At 40.0% G+C, this 20820-nt stretch overlaps 1 protein-coding gene across 1 annotated transcript in view; it reads right to left on the reverse strand.

Annotated features, from left to right (window-relative positions):
• Window positions 1-6186, reverse strand: part of ABHD2 (abhydrolase domain containing 2, acylglycerol lipase) — a 42230-nt gene extending 36044 nt beyond the window's left edge. The window contains exon 1 of the mRNA XM_060755180.2: window positions 6046-6186. The gene's annotated coding sequence lies outside the window, so the exon portion shown is untranslated. The remainder of the gene's footprint in view (window positions 1-6045) is intronic.
• Window positions 6187-20820: the final 14634 nt, after the last annotated feature.

Here is a 20820-nt window from a genome sequence, read left to right on the forward strand (position 1 = left end):
CATACATGTGAAATGCTCTTTAAAATGACTTAAAAAGACTGATCTTGATCACGTTCAAGGACAGCTTACTCTTATGTATATTTCTCATGTATGGGACGGAGGGAGGAAGGGCATCTAGAAGGACATCATTCTGCAGGACTAGGAGTTGTAGTACAGATTGTCTATTACACACTTAATAATGTGTACTACTAGCTCCAAAATGGTGAGACATCTTATAATATTATGGTATGGTCACTTATCCTCCTTCTCTCTATGTATAGGCATGCTCATACACACACAATATAAATACTAACATAGATGGATATCAATGTATGATCGCTGCCACATTTTAGGAGAGCTTGCCTCCCACAGACTTCCCTTACCCCCTATATACATAGATGAACAAAAACATTCACTTCTGCTTTCTTAAGTTGCAAAAGACACAATGATGTCATCCTTACCAACTAAATTAGGACAAAACCACAACATTTTTCTCATTTGGTATTTTGTGGTTTGCTATTTTTCATATAAATAATTTTTCATTATATATCGATATCTCTCTCTATATATATATACACACACATATATACATACACACACGTACGCTAATGTCAAATGGAGGAAGGGTGGGGTAAAGCAATCGCTGAAATATTTATGCTACAGAAAGTGTATAAATACTTATGACCTAGGTCCTAGATGTAAATGTATTATGCATGTCCCAGTGTGTGTGTGTACAATATAATTAACTGAATCCTTTTGGGATCCAGAACAAACTTGGGTAAGTGCTTTTGGTTTGCTATTTAATCCCTTTCTCTCTAACAAAACAAAAACTAAACTTCTAGGGTGGAGAATGACAAAAGAAAGAACAGCTATGTTGCATTTGGAAGAAGATCAGAATCATAGAGTTAGAAGAGACCCCAAGAGCTGTCCAGTCCAATCCCCTGCCATGTAGGACAATGCAAGCACTTCCGACACACCAGGTTCTGTTTTAAAGCCTTCAAAGGAGACTTTCCAGACTCTGAGGCAGAACAGCTCTTACAGTCAGGAAGTTCTTCCTAATGTTTAGATGGAATCTGTTTTCTTGAAATTAGAATCAATCGCTCCACTGTGTCCGAGTCTCCAGAACAGCAGAACACAAGTCTAAAACCTCCTCAATGTGACATCCTTTCAAATATTTAAACTTGCATGTCCTCTTTCAACCTTTTGAACACACCCAGCTCCCACAGCTGCTCCTCAAAGGGCTTGGCATCCAGGCCTTTGGTTATTTTGGTTGTTCTCCTTTGTACACCTTCCAGCTTATCCTTCCAGAACTGGCACAGTATTATTCCAAGTGATGTCTGAGCAGAGTAGAGAGGGACTATGACTCCCTTCTATTAAGACACTAGACTCCCATTGATGCTGCTTAAAACCACACTGGTTTTCTTAGCTGCTGCATTACACTAATGATGGCGATGATGATGATGATGATAGGCAGGTATACCCAGTCAACTTTCAATTATGAGTTTTAATATAATAATAATAATTTTATTTCTTACTCGCCTCTCTCCTCATGGCTTGAGACGGGTTACAACTTCGCTAAAAACACACATTTTATATGCAAATATGCATATAAAATATATATTTCTACAAAATACTTATATTAAAATACACAGAACAATGATTAAAATATAGTGGACACAAGACATGAGTTTAAAAACTTGTGTAGGATTGACATATTCTATTGGTACTACTCGGAGGTTAAGATTTTCAGGGGAAGCCCTGTTCTCGGTCCCACCACCTTCACAGGTGAGATTGGTGGGGACAAGAGTGGTGGCCCCTCAGCTATGGAACTCCCTCCCCAGTGAAAGATCAGCTGCCTCCCTCCTGACCTTCAGAACGAAATTAAAAAACGACCAAGCCCTTGGACAGTAAACTCAGTGCAATAAGTGATATGGAGTAAGTGCAATTACGACCAGATTATGATTTTGGATTGTGTGGTTTTAATGTTCAGATGTTTTTAATTTTATGGTTTTGAATGCAAATGTTTATTTTATTTTATGTCTGTATATGCGGCACTGAATTCTTGCCAACTTGTAAGCCATTCTGAGTCCCCTTCAGGGTGAGAAGGGTTGGGTATAAATACAGTAAATAAACAAAATAAATACATGTCAATTCTGTACCTGTGTTTGGTGCAAGTGTGTATGTGTGTGTGTATAGTCCATAGGTTACTGACATTGTTGTGCCCCACCTTGAGCTGGAAGGAGAGGCAGGTAATAAATAAATTTATTATTATTATTATTATTATTATTATTATTATTAAAAGCACATATTACTCAGTTTTTTTATGGATTTTAACTGTGAGGGTTTTTTTTTTAAATAGCATTGATATTCAAGGCAAAGGTAAAGGTTTCCCCATGACATTAAGTCTAATCATCTCCGACTCTAGGGGTGGTGCTCATCTCAATTTCTAAGCTGAAGAGTCGGCATCATCCATAGACACCTCCAAGGTCATGTGGCTAGCATGACTGCATGGAGTGGTGTTACCTTCCCACCAAAGCAGTACCTATTGATCTACTCATATTTGCATGTTTTCAAACAGAAGCTGGGGCTAACAGAGGGAGCTCACCCTGCTCCCTGGATTCGAACCACCAACCCTTCAGTCAGCAAGTTCAGCAGCCCAGTGGTTTAACCCACTGTGCCACCAGGAGCTCCACTGATATCTAATCCTGTGGTAATGTTTGTTGATTTTAGCCTGTTTTAGCACAGCAGGTTAACCACCAGCTGCAGTAAATGTTGCCAACCAAAAGGTTGACAGTTTAAAGCCCAGGTCAGTGTGAGCTCCTGTCCTTCTGCCCAGCTTCTGCCTACCTAGCAGTTTTGAAAAGAGCAGTGTGAATAGATAAATAGGTACTGATTTAAAGCAGGGAAGTATTTAAAGCAGAAATCAGGAAATGCGAGAAAAATGCCAGCCATTTGATCAAGGAGGCAGTTTACGAACAAAGCTCTTCGGCAGCACCCCCCATGGTCGGAGTTGAGCACAGCCTCCAAGATGTCAAAGATGGGAAAGCTATATAAATCTCTATCTATGTACAGTGGTATGTCATGTCAGTGTATAAAGGCATTGAATGTTTGCTGTATATGTATGTTCTGTGATCCGCTCTGAGTCTCCTTCGGGGGGAGAAGGGCGAAATACAAATACTGTAAATAAGTAAATAAATATTGGCGAGAAAAAGCAGGCCATAAATAAACACTACTACCATTATTCTTAAATAGTAATAATAATGTATGCCTTTAATAATAATAATGTATGCCGTATAGGTATGTTCTGTAACCTGCTCTGAGTCTCCTTCGGGGTGAGAAGGGTGGAATATAAATACTATAAATAAGTAAATAAATATTGAAGAGAAAAAGGCCATGAATAAACATTATTATTATTGTTAAATAATAATAATAATGTATGCCTTTAAAAATAACAATTATTATTACTTAATAATAATGTATGTCTTTGGTAATAATAATAATAATAATATTGACATACATATATTAAAAAGACATGACACAAGGATTATTATGATTACTAAATAATAATAATAATAATAATAATAATAATGTATGCCGTTAATAATAACAGCAATTATTATTACTTAGTAATAACAATGATTATTACTTAATAATAATGTATGTCTTTGATAATAATAATAGTATTGACATACATATATTAAAAAGACATGACACAAAGCTGTGGATTATTGTTATTACTACTAAATAATAATAATAATAATGTATGCCTTTAATAATAGCAGTAATTATTATTACTTAATAATAATAATAATGTATGTCTTTAATAATAATAATAATAATAATGAAAGACATACATATATTAAATGGACAAGGCTGTGGATTATTGTTATTACTACTAAATAATAATAATGTATGCCTTTAATAATAATAATAATAATAATGAAAGACATACATATATTAAAAGGACATGACACAAGGCTGTGAATTATTGTTATTACTATTAAATAATAATGTATGCCTTTAATATTAGCAGCAATTATTATTACTTAATAATAACAAATATTATTACTTAATAATAATGTATGTCTTTGATAATAATAATAATAATAATAATGACATACATATATTAAAAAGACATAACACAAGGCTGTGGATTATTGTTATTATTAAATAATAATAATAATAATGAATGTCTTTAATAATAATAATAATAATAATGTATGCCTTTAATAATAGCAGTAATTATTATTACTTAATAATAATAATAATGTATGTCTTTAATAATAATAATAATAATGAAAGACATACATATATTAAAAGTACATGACACAAGGCTGTGGATTATTGTTATTACTACTAAATAATAATACTGTATGCCTTTAATAACAATCATTATTACTTAATAATAATGTATGTCTTTGATAATAATAATATTGAGATACATATATTAAAAAGACATGACACAAGGCTGTGGATTATTGTTATGATTACTAAATAATAATAATAATGCATGCCTTTAATAATAGCAGCAATTATTATTACTTAATAACAATTATTACTACTTAATAATAATAATAATGTATGACTTTAATAATAATATTGAAAGACATAGATATATTAAAAAGACATGACACAAGGCTGTGAATTATTGTTATTAAATAATAATAATAATAGTAATGTATGCCTTTAATAATAGCAGCAATTATTATTACTTAATAATAACAATTGTTATTAATTAGTAAGAATAATGTAGGTCTTTAATAATAATAATAATAATAATAAGAGACATGACACAAGGCTGTGGATTACTACTAAATAATAATAATAATGTGTTTAATAATAATAATAATAATAATAATGACATACATATATTAAAAAGACATGACACAAGGCTGTGGATTATTGATATTACTACTAAATAATAATAATAATAATAATGTATGCCTTTTATAACAACAATTATTATTACTTAATAAGAATAATGTATGTCTTTAATAATAATAATATTGACATACATATATCAAAAAAGAGATGACAGAAGGCTGTGAATTATTGTTATTACTACTAAATAATAATAATAATGTATGTCTTTAATAATAATAATAATAATAATAATGAGAGACATACATATATTAAAAGGACATGACACAAGGCTGTGGATTATTGTTATTACTACTAAATAATAATAATAATAATAATAATAATAAGAGACATGAGACAAGGCTGTGAATTATTGTTATTACTACTAAATAATAATAATAATAATGTATGCCTTTAATAACAACAATTATTATTACTTAATAGTAATAATAACAATTGTTATTACTTAGTAAGAATAATGTAGGTCTTTAATAATAATAATAATAATAATAATGAGAGACATACATATATTAAAAGGACAAGGCCCCAAGCTGTGAATTATTGTTATTACTACTAAATAATAATAATAATAATAATAATAAGAGACATGAGACAAGGCTGTGAATTATTGTTATTACTACTAAATAATAATAATAATAATAATGTATGCCTTTAATAACAACAATTATTATTACTTAATAGTAATAATAACAATTGTTATTACTTAGTAAGAATAATGTAGGTCTTTAATAATAATAATAATAATAATAATGAGAGACATACATATATTAAAAGGACAAGGCCCCAAGCTGTGAATTATTGTTATTACTACTAAATAATAATAATAATGTATGCCTTTAATAATAATAATAATAATAATAATGAGAGACATGACACAAGGCTGTGGATTACTGTTATTACTACTAAATAATAATAATAATAATAATAATAATAATAATAATGAGAGACATGACACAAGGCTGTGGGCTGCAGTGTATTCCAATGGTCCAACCCGTCCTCCCCCTTTCCCAGGGCTTGAAAAGGGATCCCAGGAGATCCCGAATCCTAACGGCCTTTCCCTGCTTTCTTTCCTGCTGGTCCTGCGCCCTTGGGAATGGCTAGGAGGCAGCGAGTAGGCCGCAAAGCCTGCCTCGATTGAGCGGGGAGAGGCAGGCAAGGGTCGGCGGGGCCGGGAGGCCTACCTACCTCATCCGCGGAGGCGCGCTCCCCTGCCAGGCCCACCCAGGCGCTCCGGCCGCCGGTTCCTGCTTCGAGAGCGGCGCCCATCGAGATGCGCCGCCACACACCGCGCCGCCCAGACCGTTTCGGCTGCCGGCTGCCTCCTCCCCGCCGCCTCCGTCACTCCATTGGCGCCCCGATCTGCCAATCTCCCTCTCGCGTTCGCTATTGGGCGGCGCCTTCGTTCTAAACCCCGCCCTCCTCAGCCTCCGGGCCAAAGTGGAGGGGGGAGGGGAAGGTGCCGTGAGCGATTGGCTCCTTGTGACGCAGTTGGGCGGGGACTCCGGCCGCCATTGGCTGAGAAAGTGTCAATCACGCGTGAGGCTGTCTACTGAAGAAAGGGTGGGCGGGGACAGGAGAAGGCGGGTGCCTGTGGTCACGTGTCTGTGGCAGAGGTTCCCTCCAGACCTGGCCTCAGGCGGATAGGCTTCTCTCGGCTTCTCTCTCAGGAAATGGCTTGCAAGGCGCCCTTGGCCACAGAGGATGGACAAATTTCCGGAGGGGAAAGGCATTGCAGCGCCTCAAGGGGAAGAAAAGGGGGAAGTTGCACAACCTCAACACCTAGGTCAGGCCTGGGCCAGATTGGGCCCTTCAGGTGTCTTGGACTTCAACTCCCACAATTCCTAGCAGCCTCAGGCACCTTCCTTTCCCCCCTCCGCCGCTGAGGCCTTTAACCTGAGGGTTCTCTCACACTGAGGCATCATCTCACACTGAGGCCTCCCTCACTGAGGTCTGTTAACACACTGAAGCCCTTCTCCAACAATTCAGCTAGGAATTGTGGGAGTTGGAGTCCAAAATACCTGACCCTTCCTTTCCCCTCTCAGCCGCTGAGGCCTTCAACCTGGGGGTTCTCTCACACTGAGGCATTCTCTCATACTGAGGCCTTCCCATATGGAGGCATTCTCTCACACTCAGGCCTTCCCATATGGAAGCCTACCTCCCACCGAGGCCTACCTCAGACTGAGGCCTTTCACAATTTAGCTAGGAATTGTGGGAGTTGAAGTCCAAGATACCTCACCCTTCCTTTCTTCCCTCAGCCTCTGAGGCCTTCAACTTGGGGGTTCTCTTACACTGAGGCCTACCTCCCACGGAGGCCTACCTCAGACTGAGGCCTTTCTCACAGGTCTGTTAACACACTGAAGCTCTTCCACAATTTAGCTAGGGATTGTGGGAGTTGAAGTCCAAAATACCTGACCCTTCCTTTCCCCCCCTCAGCTGCTGAGGCCTTCAACCTGGGGGTTCTCTTACACTGAGGCATTCTCTCACACTGAGGCCTTCCCATATGGAAGCCTACCTCCCACTGAGGCCTACCTCAGACTGAGGCCTCTCTTACTGAGGTCTGTTAACACACTGAAGCCCTTCTCCCACAATTCAGCTAGGAATTGTGGGAGTTGAAGTCCAAAACACCTGACCCTTTCCCACTTCAGACGCTGAGGACTTCAACCTGGGGTTTTCTTAAACTAAGGCATTTTCTCACACTTATTTATTTATTTATTTATTTATTTCTCGTGTCAGGGCAGCCAGTCGGTTATATTACATTTCTAACAGAACAAAGTAAACAAACAGAGAAAATACAAAATGTGTGAGTTTGGTAGTTGATTAAATGTCCTTTGACCAGTATCTGGCCACTTGGAGTGCCTCTGGTGTTGCTGCAAGAAGGTCCTCCATGGTGCATGTGGCTGGGCTCAGGGTGCATTGCAGCAAGTGGTCAGTGGTTTGCTCTTCTCCACACTCGCATGTCGTAGATTCTACTTTGTGGCCCCATTTCTGAAGGTTGGCTCTGCATCTTGTGGTGCCAGAGCGCAGTCTGTTCAGCGCCTTCCAAGTCGCCCCGTCTTCTGTGTGCCCAGGAGGGAGTCTCTCATCTGGTATCAGCCATTGGTTGAGGTTCTGGGTTTGAGCCTGCCACCTTTGGACTCTTGCTTGCTGAGGTGCTCCAGGGAGTGTCTCTGTAGATCTTAGAAAACTATTTCTTGATTTAAGTTGTTGACGTGCTGGCTGATACCCAAACAGGGGATGGGCTGGAGATGTCTCTGCCTTGATCCTTTCACTATTGGCTACTACTTCCTGGCGGATGTCAGGTGGTGCAATACCGGCTAAGTTGTGTCATTTCTCCAGTGGTGTAGGGCGCAGGCACCCCGTGATAATGCGGCATGTCTCATTAAGAGCCACATCCACTGTTTTAGCGTGGTGAGATGTGTTCCACACTGGGCATGCATACTCAGCAGCAGAGTAGCACCACTCCTCTGTTGCGCCAGCTCCACTGGCTGCCAATTTGCTACCGGACACAATTCAAAGTGCTGGCTTTAGCCTTTAAAGCCCTAAACGGTTCTGGCCCGACCTACCTGTCCGAATGCGTCTCCTCCTATGAACCAGTTAGGACATTAAAATCGTCTGGGGAGGCCCTGCTCTCGATCCCGCCGTCCCCGCTGGCGGGGACGAGAGACAGGGCCTTCTCAGTGGTGGCCCCTCAGCTGTGGAACGCCCTTCCTGCAGATATTAGGTCGACCCCCTCCTTGCTGGCATTCCGGAGGAAAGTAAAGACCTGGCTGTTTGAACAGGCATTCGACTAAGCAGTGTGATTGATTGACTGACTATCGGAACACGGAATATCGGATAACGAGTTTGGATTCTGATTTCATGGATGAGACCTGCTGGATTTCTTATATTGATGTAGTGATGTATTGATATTTTTGTTTAATGATTTGTGATGCTATTGCTTTTAAATGCTTAATGATTTTCTTTTGTGTATACCTAAATTGTTGTAAACCGCTCTGAGTTGCCTAATGGCTGAGAAGAGCGGTATAGAAATAAAGTAAATAAATAATAAATAAATAAATAAATAAGAAATAATATAATATAAAATTATTATTATTATTATAATAAATATTATTATTATTATTAATTATTAGTATTATTATTAATTATTAAATAATATAAAATAATATAATATAAAATAATAAATAAATAAATAAATAGCACAGTGCAAGGGCAGATGTCTTCACTGTGTCTGGTTGTGATCCCCAGGTTGTGCCAGTCAGGGCTTCCCTGTTCTCAGTGTCTATGCCAGAGTTTTTAAGGTTGGCTTTGAGCCCATCTTTAAAGCCTCCTATGGAAGAGGTAACATTGGTCTGTGTGTTTTTGTTCATTTTATCACTTTTGGCTACTGGTGCTGGGTCACACTAATAAGTTGCTCTGCTCTACATTTGTGAGGAGTGTATTTTGTTAATAAGCCCGTTCACCCAAGTTTTCCCCAGCAATGTTGACAGCAATGCGTTCTACTTCTTTTTGTATTTGCATGTCTGCAGATGCATCGATCCAGTCTTGAGTTCTTCCTATGTCATCTCAGTCATATGGGACTGACTCTGAGCTTATGATTAGGCGGTGAAAGCCTAACTGGTAGGTGACTTTTTTTTATTATTCCGCTTAGGGTTATGTGATTCCGCATCACCTAATTATGAGGATTTTGGATTGTGTGATCTGCAGCTTGAGATTACACTCCAGACTGTGCTGGCCTTGCATCTCATTCTCCCCGTCTCTCTCCTCCTCGGTAGTTTTCTGCGGTGTCAAGAGGGAGGGTGTGGCCCCATCACCGATCCTTTTGTGCGGCCTCTGAGTCATCATCCTGCCAGCTCTCTTTAAGTGCATCGGCTGCCAGCCCTTGCACATGGCTGGCTCATGTGTTTATGAAACCGGTCTTATCCAATAGTGTTCCAGTCTCCTCCTCTGTGGGCCAAGTCAGCCTGTAAGGTCTGCAGAGAGGATGGTCCTTCCAGCCGAAGCAAGCCCTTTGTCATGTTTCCTCCGGTGTCCGAACGCGTGCCTGAATGCGGAACACTTCAAGCGAAGGCAGCTGCTCTGAGTTGACTGCCAATGAGATCAGAAAAAATGCCCTTTCTGTCCCTGGTCCAGTACAAATACATCGCTGAAGGCTACCACAAAAAGCTGCCTCTGTTCCACTGAGAAGGAAGAGGGCCATCTAGTCCAACCCCAGTACACATGGCTTGAAAATTTTACTCCATCACTAGTCGTCCTCTGCCACGTGTTGCTGTGAACCACATGGAGGTACTGTGTGGAGGTTTGGCCCAATTCTATCGTTGGTTGGGTTCGGAATGCTCTGTGATTGTAGGTGAACTATAAACCCCACAACTATTAATTCCAAATTCTATCGTTGGTGGGGTTCAGAATGCTCTGTGATTGTAGGTGAACTATAAATTCCAACAACGAAAACTCCCAAATGTCAAGATTTTATTTTCCCCAAACTCCACCAGTGTTCACATTTGGGCATATTGAGTATTTGTTTAGAGTTTGGTCCAGATCCATCATTGTTTGAGTCAGACTGATAAAAAGTCCACTGCCCGCCAAACCCTTCCAGTATTTTCTGTTAGTCATGGGAGAACTGTACGCCAAGTTTGGTTGAATTCCATCGTTGGTGGGGTTCAGAATGCTCTGTGATTGTAGGTGAACTATAAATTCCAACAACGACAACTCCCAAATGTCAAGATTCTATTTTCCCCAAACTCCACCAGTGTTCACATTTGGGCATACTGAGTATTCGTGTAGAGTTTGGTCCAGATCCATCATTGTTTGAGTCCACAGTGATCTCTGGATGTAGGTGAACTACAACTCCAAAACCAAAGGACACTGCCCACCAAACCCAGTATTTTCTGTTGGTCACGGGAGAACTGTCTGCCAAGTTTGGTTCAATTCCATCGTTGGTGGGGTTCAGAATGCTCTTTGATTGTAGGTGAATTATAAATCCCAGAAACTACAACTCCCAAATGTCAAGATTCTATTTCCGCTGAACTCCACCAGTGCTCACATTTGGGCATATTGAGTATTCGTGTAGAGTTTGGTCCAGATCCATCATTGTTTGAGTCTACAGTGATCTCTGGATGTAGGTGAACTACAACTCCAAAACCAAAGGACACTGCCCACCAAACCCTTCCAGTATTTTCTGTTAGTCATGGGAGAACTGTGCGCCAAGTTTGGTTGAATTCCATCATTGGTGGGGTTCAGAATGCTCTTTGATTGTAGGTGAATTATAAATCCCAGAAACTACAACTCCCAAATGTCAAGATTCTATTTCCCCCAAACTTTACCAGTGTTCACATTTGGGCATATTGAGTCTTCGTGTAGTTTGGCCCAGATCCATCATTGTTTGAGTCTACAGTGATCTGTGGATGTAGGTGAACTACAACTCCAAAACCAAAGGACACTGCCCACCAAACCCAGTATTTTCTGTTAGTCATGGGAGAACTGTGTGCCAAATTTGGTTCAATTCCATCGTTGGTGGGGTTCAGAATGCTCTTTGATTGTTGGTGAACTATAAATTCCAACAACTAAAACTCCCAAATGTCAAGATTCTATTTTCCCCAAACTCCACCAGTGTTCACATTTGGGCATATTGAGTATTCGTGTAGAGTTTGGTCCAGATCCATCATTGTTTGAGTCAGACTGATAAAAAGTCCACTCCCCACATTGTATGACGTCAAAAATGCTCCAATCTAAGGCATACAACAACATGGTTGGTAATTTATGAGTACAGGGGTGGGGTTGTATTTATAGACATGCATGACCAACTCCTTGGCACCTGTTGGAAATAGCCAACGTCTCAATCGTCCACTGTTTAATTATCTGTCTGTTTATAATATGCTGTTTTATTTACTGTAGTGTATATATGTTGTCAAAGGCTTTCATGGACAGAATCACTGAGTTGCTGAGTTTTCCAGCTGTATTTCCTTTCTTTATTTCAATTATTATTTTATATACTTTACTAGTTATTCCTTTCAACTTTTCATGCTCCTCTACAACCCTTCCATTTTGTATTATTTGTTCAAATTGGTTCCATTGTATACAATTAGAACAATGGTTTAAAAATTGGGGAAAAAATAATAAAAACAGAAGTAAGTTGTGAGGTTTGTTGGAAACTAGGCAAGTGGGGTTTATATATTTGTGGAATGTCCAGGGTGGGAGAAAGAACTCTTGCCTATGTTTTTTCGAAGGCTTTCATGGCTGGAATCACTGGGTTGTTGTAGGTTTTTTTGGGCTATATGGCCATGTTCTAGAGCAGTGATGGGCAACCTTTTGAGCGTGGTGTGTCAAAATTCGCCAAAAAAACGAGCATAATTCAGGTGGTGTGTCACTTCAAGAAAAAAAAAACATAATTTCGCAATATTTAGTTTAAATAACAAAAAAAATATATTGTAATTCCCAGTTCTCTCTTATCATATTGCTCTACCTCTCTTTATGTAAATAATATTCTTTTTGGAGTGTTTAATAAAAATATAATTTTAAAAACCCAACAAAATATTATTTATTTTTAATTTAATTTAAATGTATTTTTAGCATTTAATATGCTGTTTAATGTATTTCTAATAATAATAATGCAATAATAATAAAGTAACATTGCAAAATAATATTTTGATATTTAATTTACCACTTCATTTAAGGCATATATATATATATATATATATATATATTAAGGCATATATTAAAAATATTTAAAATGCATTAAATTAAATGTTAAATTAAAATTCAATTTACCATTCTGAAATATTTGAGTAATATAGCAAAGTAATATTTATCATTTAATTTAATTTAAATACGTAACTCCTTAGTATTTAGGAAACAATGCAAAATAATATTCGTTTACTTAATAATTAAATAAACCAATATTATTTTGCAATGTTACCTAAATATTAATAATAATTAAATATTTTTGCAATGTTTCCTAAATATTAAGGAGTTACATATTTAAGTAGAAATGGCTACGCGTGTCAGTAGAAATGGCTACGCGTGTCAGTACTGACACGCGTGTCATAGGTTCACCATCACGGTTCTAGAGGCATTCTCTCCTAGGAGAGAATGCCTCTAGAACATGGCCATATAGCCCGAAAAAACCTACAACAACCCAACTCTTGCCTAGTTTCCAACAAACCTTACAACCTTTGAGATGTCCTGGAACCAAAATTCAGCATATACTAAAGGTCCAATACTTCCATCCAATGTTTTAACTAAAATATTACACGGAATATTCCCAGTGATGAAAAATTCTCCCCTCTGCAGCTGGAGAAAAAAACCAGATACAGTTTAGGACCTTGATCTGACTCATGCTTCTATACTTTGACCTCTAGCTCATTCCTTTGTGTCAGCTATTTTTAGATAAAGCAACACCTCTTGACTTTTAAAGAGCATTTCCACGACATGCACCAGCGATTTGAATGCTAAACATTTGGACAGTGACTCAAAATGCTTCATTCTCGGCAGCTCACTAGAATTGATTATGCTGCCATTTGTACAAGGATGCAGTACTTATAAAGCACTAAGGACAGGCATTATTAGAAGACCTTACATTTGACATACATGCATTATCCCAAAAGGTCCCTGTATTTTATGAAGTGCCAATGCAGGACGTGATTGCAGGACTTTTTTGACTTTGTTGCTCAGTAGTTTTTGGTAAGAATTTGGTAATTTGGTGCAATCCTAAAACCCCAAAGAAAAAACAAACAAAATCCTCTGATTCATTCCAATAAAATTATTGTCTAACTGGATTTGTTTCTGTACCTTTGAAACAGCATTATCACTGCATTATCGAAGGATTTCATGGCTGGAATCACTGGGTTGCTGTGAGTTTTCCGGGCTGTATGGCCGTGTTCCAGAAGCATTCTCTCCTGACATTTTGCCTGCATCTATGGCAGGCATCCTCACAGGTTGTCAGGTCTATTGGAAACTAGGAAAATTGAGTTTATATATCTGTGGAATGTCCAGGTTGGGGGAAAGAACTCTTATCTGTTGGCAGGCCCGTAACCAGGATTTTTTTTATTAGTGTTTATTGGGCATTTTATATTTACAGTGACATCAGAGAATAGTGGGAAAGGGTGAGAGAAGAAATTATAAAATAAGAGAAAGAAAGAAAAGAAAGACAGTAGATGTAGGTAATAATAGATATAACATATATATAAACATTTCAGATATCCCACCACCTCCCCAAAACATAGTCCTAAAAGAAGGTTGTACTTCCCAAAGTCTACTGAGGATTAAAGAAATTCTGGCTTGTAGCAAACTGTTCATTCCGATCTTCTCGTATTCACTTTGCAAAATCTATTTTTTTTCATAAGTTAGACAAGTCTATCATGAGTGGAATCTTCCTTAAGTTGATGAAGTCGCTGAAGCCTGACCAGTCCGTTTTTTCACGAGTGTTGTTTAATTTCTGTGTTAAACTGTCCATTTGCACTAAGTCAAATACTTTAATGATCCAATCTTCCATTTGGAAGGATTTTGATCGTTACCCCAATACCCCCACCCCCATGCATATGGGATATATGGAGCATGGTGATCAGATCATGATATGAATAAACATAACAGTTTAAATAATGTACCAGTAAGGCCTTCTCGCGGACCACCATAAGAATTTGGGGGGGGGGGCTGAAGCCCCTCAAGCTCCCCCCTCCAGCTACATGCCTGACCCCCATGCATATGGGATATACTGAGCATGGTGATTAGATCATGATATGAATAAACTTAACAGTTTAAATAATGTATCAGTAAGGCCTTCTCGCGGACCACCCTGAGAATTTCGGGGGGGGGGGGGCTGAAGCCCCTCAAGAACCCCTCCCCCCCCCGCTACAGGTCTGTGTTGGAAGTAGGTGTGAATGTTGCAATTGGCCACCTTAATTAGCATTTAATGGCCTAGTTTGGCCTCTTACTGCCTCACAACCTCTAAGGATGCCTGCCATAGATGCGGGTGAAATGTCAGGAGAGAATGCTTCTGGAACATGGCCATCCAGCCTGGAAAACTCTCAACTACTATTTCATCATCATCACCTGGACTTTGTATCAGGCATGAGGTTGACTTATTATAACTTTATTATAATTGCCAAAGGAGGCACTCGGTTGATTCAACATGACAAGCCTTGAGTATATCTCAGCTTCACATTTCCTTGCAGAACAGTTGAGTCATATGTTCTTCCTGCTGTTTCCATGTAATGCTACAACATGGCAACAGAAACCCTCCCACTTGCTTCAGAATGGTCCTCTTTGGCTTCTGCAGAAATGCTCCAAAATTTCCCAAGGGCTAAACGTAAATATTTATTCCATTTGCGACATTAGTCCAAACTAGAACGGGTGGAAAATAAGTTCTTCTAACTTGAAATCGCATGGCTGTTGGATGCAGAGGACTTTATGCTAATACAGCCACAGGAACTCCACAAACCTAACTTATAATAAACAGCTACTGAACCTAAACACTACCAAGAGAACACGGGCAAAATATGTGAAAAAAGGGAATTCAGGAAGAACAATGAAGATTGCTTCCTGCTTCCTGAATAATACTGCTTCACTCTATCCAATGCATTGCATGTATGGCATGGTCTTGTCTCATTGACCTTCTAAGTATCGTGCAATTAGTTGAGGAGCATAAAAATAATTGTATGTGGCAGAATGAAAATCATGCGTAGTTCACGTTTGACCAGTCCACACACTGTCTTGCCAGTAAATAACAAGTTTACTCTTTGTAATGTAGAGCAACATATATATAATCATGTGAACATTGCATTGACTCACACAATGTCTTTTGAGAGAGATTCAAATAGTCTTTGGGTGTCTATGTGGAAGAACTCAAAACTCAAACTGTCTCTCTCTGCAAGCTCCCGCACAGCTCAAGCCTAAAAATGTAACTGTTGCCAAAACTCCCAGGCTCAGCTAGCTTCTTGGGTGTAGTCCAATCAATCAGCTTCGTGCTTTGCATTTTCAGTTAGCACTGATTTTTTACATGCCCTAACACTGTAAATACACCTTTTAAAATGTCTCAGTTTCTCTCACTACTCTCACTTTCCTCCTTTGCTCTCAGCTTACTTCCAATTGCTGCAAGCAGAGTTCGAAGGACAAACGTAATTTGCACTCAGTTAACACAAGCTGGATCTACACTGCAATATAACCCAGTTCCTGAATCCATTTTATCTGCTTTGAACTACTTGGAGGTCCCTGAACAGACTCAGAAGTGGAGTTGGCAGGTCAAAAGACAACCTGGCACTACCTAGGTGGGACAACCTAAAAGAATTCTCCACCTTGTGCAACTGTAGAGCAGAACAAAGATCTCTGCTTCTGTATGCTTGCCCACAATGCCCTGCCTCATGCACTGAGGAAGAACTGTTTAAACTTTAAAGCTTCAGACAATGCAATAGCTGTTGCCTGTTTTTGGTCTAAAACTATTTAGTTGCTTGTGATCCCTTTATTTTATCATTTATACTTATTTATTTATGCAATGCTTTTGACACAAAATAAATAAATCTTTGAACTGGACTGCATGAGTCTACGCTTCCATATAATCCAGTTGATGAATCCAGTAGATGAAGGGGTTAGAAGGCAGGATCATCAAGTTTGCAGACGACACCAAATTGGGAGGGAGAGGCAATAGTCCAGAGGACAGGAGCAGGATTCAAAACGATCTTGACAGATTAGAGAGATGATGGGCCAAAACTAACAAAATGAAGTTCAACAGGGACAAATGCCAGATACTCCACTTAGGCAGAAAAAACAAAATGCAAAGTTACAGAATGGGGGACGATGAAGCCTGGCTCGAGAGCAGGACGTGTGAAAAAGATCTTTGAGTCCTCGTGGACAACAAGTTAAACATGAGCCAACAATGTGATGTGGCGGCAAAAAAAGCCAATGGGATTTTGGCCTGTATCAATAAGAGCATAGTATCTAAATCCAGGGAAGTCATGCTCCCCATGTTCTATTCTGCCTTGGTTAGACCACACCTGGAATATTGTGTCCAATTCTGGGCACCACAATTGAAGAGGGATATTGACAAGCTGGAATGTGTCCAGAGGAGGGTGACTAAAATGATCAACGGTCTGGAGAACAAGCCCTATGAGGAGCGGCTTAAGGAGCTGGGCATGCTTAGCCTGGAGAAGGCTGAGAGGAGACATGATAGCCATGTATAAATATGTGAGAGGAAGTCACAGGGTGGAGGGAGCAAGCTTGTTTTCTGCTTCCTTGGAGACTAGGATGCAATGGAACAATGGCTTCAAACTACAAGAGAGGAGATTCCATCTGAACATGAGGAAGAACTTCCTGACTGTGAGAGCCGTTCAGCAGTGGAACTCTCTGCCCCGGAGTGTGGTGGAGGCTCCTTCTTTGGAAGCTTTTAAACAGAGGCTGGATGGCCATCTGTCAGGGGTGATTTGAATGCAATATTCCTGCTTCTTGGCAGAATGGGGTTGGACTGGATGGCCCAGGAGGTCTCTTCCAACTCTACGATTCTATGATTCAAAGCAGATAAAATGAATTCAGAAACTGTATTATATGGCAGTGTAGATGGGGTCCCAGAAGAATAGAAAAGCCTGCTTCCCAGCAGGCTCAGGCAATATCAAACTACTCCAGCCTCTCCTGAGGTTCCCCCCATCCCCCCTTCATTAATAACTTTTGCCATATTGTCGAAGGCTTTCAAGGCTGGAATCACTGGGTTGTTGTAGGTTTTGCCATTTTCACCCATTTCTTCTAAGGAACGTTGCAGGGCATGTCGCAACTCTCCTCAAACTGTGGATTTCCTGATCCTTAGCATAGCCTCCTAACTTGACTGTTAATTTCCATTATTATGTTAGCGTTCTGGCTGTTTTCAGCCATTGCACAAAAATATCCTTTCCCCGTTGTTTTTGCCTGCCCACTCATGTAAAAACAGGTTTGTAACACCATTGCCAATTTTTCCAAAGAGTACTATGTTTTCAAGGTGACTAAGTCCCAAAGGGTCTGAGTCACCCTTGGAGGAGAAGATGCTAAATTTAAAACACACGGGCCGATCCCATGTGAATATGCTTTAAGGAAATAAATAAGCTTAGCCGTGCCTAACTCCACGTGAAATTGCCATCTTAGATGCCATTAAATGATATCTCAACGGAATGTCTTGCTTCCTGATTGGAGTTAAGATGGATTCCGTGCCAGTGGTTCGATCGTCTTGCCTCATATATTTATTTATATAACAAACCTTTCCCAATGTGGCTTTCAGAAAGCAAATATGAAACGGAACAACAGCTTGAAATAACCAAATAATTGACGTTCGTTTTTAAAACAAACAGAAGAAAAGATAAGGCAGTGCCGTACTTGGGAAGCTATTTTCAAAGGGCGATTCATGAACACGTAACGCCACCTAATAAAATGATATGTTCCCATGGGCATTTCAGGCTTTAAAGGAATATGTTATGTTCCTGGTGAAGCCGAGTATAACAACTGGGCAGATGGCAAATACGATCAATCTCACCATCTGACACTAAATTATAGAGACTCCTTTACGATATGGCACCAATCCATAACTGGACAGGGGGCAAACAGATCCCACCAACTGTCCTTCCTTTAATAAAGAATTCACTGGCACCTAAATAACGTTTGAGGGGATGTCTCTCTGTTTAAACTTTCGCTGCCACCATAAACCTAAATGAACAGGAACCCTCTAGCTGGTTAAGCGAAGAAAAGGCTTTTTAGACCACCAAGTACTGTGTTTTTAAAGAGCTTCTTTGAAGGGAAAACAGGTGAGGTTGCTTTAAAAGGAAAAGGGACTAAATCCACAAATGTACACTGGACTCAGGCTTAAGTTTCAAAAATAACAAGGAAAGTTTATTTAATAAAGAGGTACAGAAGAGAATGAAAATGCTGTTGGATAAGCTTGGCTGTTACAGATAAAATGTTCTTGAAAAGCGTAGCGGTTGCATGAGAATGGTTCTTTCTTTGTTACAGTTATAAAACCCAGCTATTCCTTCTCTAAATAGCTGTAACCAGTTTGCCACAGCTCACTTGGCTGCCAAACTTCAGGCAAACTGCCTATTCTAATCACGAACTCCTAAAACTGTAATCCTGCTCTAACTCTAACATCAACCAGACAGACTCTCACTAAAAACAGCTCCTTTCTTTCCCTCCAAACAGTCCAACTCCGCCCCCCTTTTACAAACCAATCCTGGCTGTTTCCAGGCTGGCTCAGGCCCAGGCCACTCCCCCTCTCTGAACTGGAGTTTTCCCTAAACTAAGATGGCTCCTGCTGCCCTCTGCCAGGCCTTCTAAGCTGAAACTAACTAGCCTGTCTCTCCTAGGCCCTGCCACCCCGGCTGGCAAGGTAAGGGATCTTCACACCGAGCACCCCCCCCCCCTCAAATAAGGGATAGTGACTTATAGTTCTGCAAAGGGCAAGGGCACCAGACTAAACAATAGGGGTTAAGTCTTGGTCACATTGCCAAGGCACTGACAACAACAAGGACCCCACGAGGCTTTTGGGGAATGGCTGGATCTTGGGACTTCTGCCCTTCATGAGAGTTGTAGTTTCCCAAGGACCAGCTTCGATCCCAGCGTGGCAGCTCTGCCTAATATTTTGGACTCACAAGGACATCCTTCCCGCTCATGAACTTCCCTCAAAATGAACTATGGACTCACTTTGCTTGAAAATAATGTCTTTATTAAATTTCTCTGGTGGGTGGGATGCAGAAGGGGTGATTGATATGAATTTCCTACAATTTCTATATACTTTCCTTCGATGTATTTCCTTCACAAGTCTGACCCAGCCATGAACTCTTTTGCCCTTTGGGAGGCTGATCAGGGAGCAGCCCGCTGGGCTGGAAAGGCAATCAGGAATCACAAAAACACCTATTTACTTGGAACTCACATCTGAACAATGGGACCTGGAGTTACTATTTGACTTTAGGAGGGGGTCATCAGACTGTGATTTCCTCTGCCAAGTTTTCCTTCACAACAAACATCCTTCCCAGCCTCACCTTTTACCTTATCTGATCCAGGAAGGGGAAAACCTGAATCAAATGATTATCCCTAATCACTGATCCATCACAAGAACAAAAAAAAAAAAAAAAAACTAGTTTCCTTGGCTGGCTGACCCCTCGGGCACAGGAAATCCAGGACAGTGGAACGTCATCATCCTCTCTGGACACATCGTCCCTCTTCCGTCCCACCTCCCTCTCCCTGATTTGCCAAGGAGCCAAAGAGGGAGGGAGTTTTGAAACTTTCAAACCTGTATTTTGCTATAAATATGCTTCTGATCAATGTATTGGTATGTTTGCATGTGAATGATCACTGCAATTGCATCCGCTTCAGCTGAATCGCTTATTAAACCTCAATGCCTCTTCTTCGCCTTGGCAAGAGTCTCATTTCAATTATTAATATTAATAAAATTGCTGGAATCAGGCTTCTCTGACGGCTCGCCAAGGTCGCGGATCCTCTTTGGTGCGGTCCTAGGGGTCTCTCTTACTGGGGAGACCCTCCTAAAGTCCGTATTGACTTCACTGGTATCATATTACACCTTTGTGTAGTGGGGGAAGATCTTAAGAGTTCAATGTTTCTCAACCTGGGAGTCAGGACCCCAGGGGAGAGGTCACGAGGGGGTGTCAAAGGGGTCAACAAATACCATCAGAAAACACAGTATTTTCTTTCGGTGATGGGGTTCTGTGTGGGAAGTTTGGCCCAATTCTATCCTTGGTAGGATTCAGAATGCTCTTTGATTTTAGGTGCACTATAAATCCCAGCAACTACAACTCCTAAATGTCAAGGTCTATTTTCCCCAAACTCCACAAACACTGAGTGTTTGAGCCAAGTTTGGACCTGATCCATCATTGTTTGAATCCACAGCTCTCTCTGGATGTAGGTGAACTACAACTCCAAAACTCAAGGTCAATGCCCACCAAACCCTTCAAGTATTTCCTGTTGGTCATGGGAGTTCTGTGTGCCAAGTTTGATTCAATTCCA

The sequence above is a fragment of the Anolis sagrei genome, chromosome 9 (assembly GCF_037176765.1).
Source record: "Anolis sagrei isolate rAnoSag1 chromosome 9, rAnoSag1.mat, whole genome shotgun sequence".
NCBI lineage: Eukaryota > Metazoa > Chordata > Lepidosauria > Squamata > Dactyloidae > Anolis > Anolis sagrei.